Here is a 4,112-nt window from a genome sequence, read left to right as displayed (position 1 = left end):
CCATTTGCTAAGGCCATTGGAAAAGAACAGTATTAGGGTGGGAGTGTCCTGATTTTCCAGGTACCATCTGTCATGGCTTCCCTTTGCTAGTGAAGGGAATTCCCTGACCCCTTGAGCTTCCCGGATGAGGCAATGCCCTGCCTTGCTCCATGGGCTACACCCACTGTCTGACAAGCCCCTGTGAGATGAACCTGGTACCTCAGTTGGAAATGCAGAAATCACGTGTCTTCTGTGTGGCTCACGCTGGGAGCTGCAGACTGGAGCTGTTCCTATTCGGCCATCTTGGAGCCACCTCTCCTTTAAATGTTTTCTTAATGCTGCTACTTGAGCTACTCTTGTGTCTTTCCCTTTCTCCTCTGCTTTCTTTCCCCTTCTTTTCTCTTCAAACTTCTCTTCAATACTTGTGTTTCTCTCTTCTCTTCTCGAACTGCCCCCACTTTGCAATCTGACTTCCAACCTCCCTTGTGGCACTGGTTCTCTTCCTAAACTCTAAAGGCATCTTCCTTATCTCTTTCACAGGCTCTTTTGTTTCTTGTGCCCCTTAATATAAGTATCCCCCTAGGATCTATCCAAGGCTTTTCCTTCTAGAGTTACTTTCTATCTTTAATACTCAGTTTTACTCTTGGGCTTCAGTGATCACTTATACACACATAGAGTAGGCAAGCAGGAAGATCTATGGAAGTGCAATGAAAGAAATGAAAGTGTAAGCAAGGAGAAAGATGATGAGATGCCTCCACTCCAGACCCCATGCTCCCCCTACCTGGGTGCTTTCTCACAATGTCTCCATAAACCAGGGTCTTCCCAGTCAGAACATATCTGCAGGGAAGGTGGAGGGATGACTTTTGAAGGCCAGAGTGGATGCAAATTAGGAACTGCTGAACCAAGAAACATTTTCTAGATTTAGATATTTTTAAACAATTGTCTATCATAGAACCAAGCACGGAGTCATTTGACAATATATTAAAGCTTGATAAAAAGGTTAAGTACTTAAAGTATTGTCTGAAAGGAAAAAGAGTACAAGATGGTTTAAAAAAAAAAATCTTCAATGTTTGAGGAGTTTGTGCCAAGATAGCATTTGAATATATTTCTAAAATGCAGTCCTTAAGCAAACTGTGTTAAATATACACCCTGAGGCATCACCAACTTTGGGTTGTTAAAATTCTTATAGAACACAACCTCAGAGATGGCAAATATTTATTTGTGTCACCTGAAGTGTTGTAGCCCCATGTAATTTCCCGCTACTGAAAAAAATGTGTAGCTGAGGGACTTTACTAGTATACTTGGCAACAATAAACATAAATTTTGACTCTCTGTTAAACTAAAAGGCAGAATTTTAGACCAGAATGATTTCAACTGGGCTGGGTTCCTGCTAAAGCAGAAGGAGATATGTTTCCATCTGAGAGATGCACCTGAAGTCTCCACCATGCAAAGACGTTTTGGAGAGAAATAGAAACATACTGTGGGAATGTGGAAACTTTAGGAGCTTTCAAGCATTGGATCTTCATTTTAAAAGTCACATGAAAAGTCTCTTTTGCTTTTTTCTGTGCACCTTAGGTTTCCTATAGATAAAGTTCTTTCTGTAGAGAAGAATTCCACATTGCCTCTGGAATCTTGCATGAGCATAAGTGCTTGTGTATGAACACAATCTGGTCTCAGACTGCTTACCTTCCTCCTCTTACCTCGTACCCTTTTGCCCCATATCCCCTCTTCCTGCCTCATTAAACTCATTCTTTCTTGTTGCAGAGAAAGCTAACTGTCCACCAACAATCTATTCACTGCTTTCACAGTACAAAGTGGTTTCTGAGAAGTGGCTGACCAACGAGGATTATATTTCCCAGGTTCCCTTGTTTCTAAACTAGTCCTCACCCCTGGACTATAGTGCTGTATGTCATTTATGTTCAAGGAAATTAAGTCATTATGCCAGATGAGGGGGTTTGATTTCTCCATCTTGTTTTTCTCACTCATTAACTGCATGCAGACCCTCTGAGGCCCTAAGTGATGGTAGAGTCACAAGATGTGAGGAACCCAGGACACTAAATTGCATTGTGGAAGAAAGCTACCAGCCAACCAAGAACAGCCACACTGGGCATTTACATGAGTGAGAAATAAACTTGTATGGTGTTGCAGCACTGAATCTTTGAAACTTTTCTGTTATAACAGCATTACCTCAACTAATATACATTAGCAGGTCACTTCTTTTGCCTCTGTCAATGGGTGTTTCTTCTTCTAGGAATGCTATTGCCCTTTTTCTGTGTGCCAGATAATGTTTTGAGACACAAAGGTGAGCAAAATAGATGCCTAATTTCATGGAGTATGCAATATGATAAACTACAATTTGTCTTTCAAGGAAAAGCTTAACTTTACTTGCCTGTATAATTGTCCCCAATCCTCCCCTCTTCCTGTACCCCTTAAGCAAAGCTAAGTGTTCACTTATTTGTGTTCTTGTAGAAATCAGGACCAAGAATAAGTTGGTACAACTCCAGGTGATAATCTTGGCAAAAAAATCATAAACGAGACTAAGTCTAGAAACATGAACCTAAAGTTATTTTGCTTGTACATTTCCTCTTCCTGATTATGGGCTCCTACATGTCAGGGACTATGTCTTTTTGGTCTTTGTAATATAGTGCCAGGCTTGATACAGGCTAAGTAAGTGCAGGTTTGAAAAGGCCTACTTTTTCACCCACTGTTCTTTCTCCCAGCTCACTGCAACCTTGACCTGCTGGGCTCAAGTGATGCTCCCACCTTGGCTTCCCAAGTAGCTAGGACTACAGGTATACAGGTAAACACCACCATGCATGACTAATTTTTTTTTTTTTTGGTGGAGACAAGGTTTCACCCTGTTGTCCAGGCTGGCCTCAAACTCGCAGGCTCAAGCTATTTGCCCACCTTGGCCTCCCAAAGCACTGGGATTACAAACACAAGCCACCAAACCAGGCCGAGAAGGGTTTTATAAAGTGACATTCATTTCTCTTTACTGGTTCTGAGGTACAAATATTGCTGTTACAAAAGCAACAGGTTGAAGTTGTGCTGAATGTAGTTCCATTGTTGGAATGCTGCTGAACACACAAACCTTCAGCCCTCTTACATTTCCCCAAGCATAATGACATTTTCCAAACTGGATATTAGCCAGAAACTCTTCATCAGATCCTAATAACAGGTATTTTTTCTGCTTTGCAATGTTGTTTTCTGTTTTCAGAAGATTTCTTCATGGTTACTATTCACAGAAAATCACTTCTTAAGTCACCCAAAAAAAGATCAAGTAAAACTATTGTTCCATAACAGAATTGTGTATTATCTCAAGATATAATCAGTTTCTGGACTCTCATAACCCCCTATACAAACACAAAAGGTACGTCAAAAGCATAGCAAAAGGGCTAGTGAGGACATGGGAGGCAGCTGAGAATAGGAAAACTGGGGTTAGGATGAACCTAGGGGTTCTGGACTCAGCTGAGTCCAGAAACAGTGAGCACCGGCTTGGTTCCAGGCCAGTCACAGTCTCCAGGGATCTGTTCTGACCATTGGAACAGAATAGTTAGAACCTCCAGCTGATACCTCCAGTAGCTCAATATTAAGACAACATGGTCCCAGGAGTACTGGCCATTGGTGTCAGGATGGACTAGAATGTCCAGCAGAACTGGAATGCAAACAAGAGCTGGTGACAATATTGCTGGTCCTGTGCCCTCACAGATCCCCACTCCCTGCAAGTGTTTCTTATTCCTCTCCCGTGTTAGCCCTGAATAGTAAGACTAGACTTCTACTTACTTCCCTGCTATGCAATTTTGTCCAATACGACATGAAGAAATTTTCTTACCCTGTTTTCTTATTGCCTTTTTATATGACCAAAGATTTAGATTTGTAAGTCCTTTCTGTATTTTCATAGCTGTTTTAAATCTGTCTTGCCATGATCTTCAACTGCTTTCTTTTTTCCTTCCACTTTGTGCTATGTTCTTTCTGCCTTTGGCATTGCAGCTTCACTACCATTGTCCCTATCACTATGATCAACAGGAAGGAAGGAAGGAAGGAAAGAAGGAAGGAAGGAAGGAAGGAAGGAAGGAAGGAAGGAAGGAAGGAAGGAAGGGAGAGAGAGAGAAAGAAAGGAAAAGAAAGAAAGA

Source organism: Mandrillus leucophaeus, unplaced genomic scaffold (assembly GCF_000951045.1).
Source record: "Mandrillus leucophaeus isolate KB7577 unplaced genomic scaffold, Mleu.le_1.0 Scaffold804, whole genome shotgun sequence".
NCBI lineage: Eukaryota > Metazoa > Chordata > Mammalia > Primates > Cercopithecidae > Mandrillus > Mandrillus leucophaeus.
The sequence above is the reverse complement of the archived record's forward strand: the minus strand, read 5'-3'. Positions refer to the sequence as shown.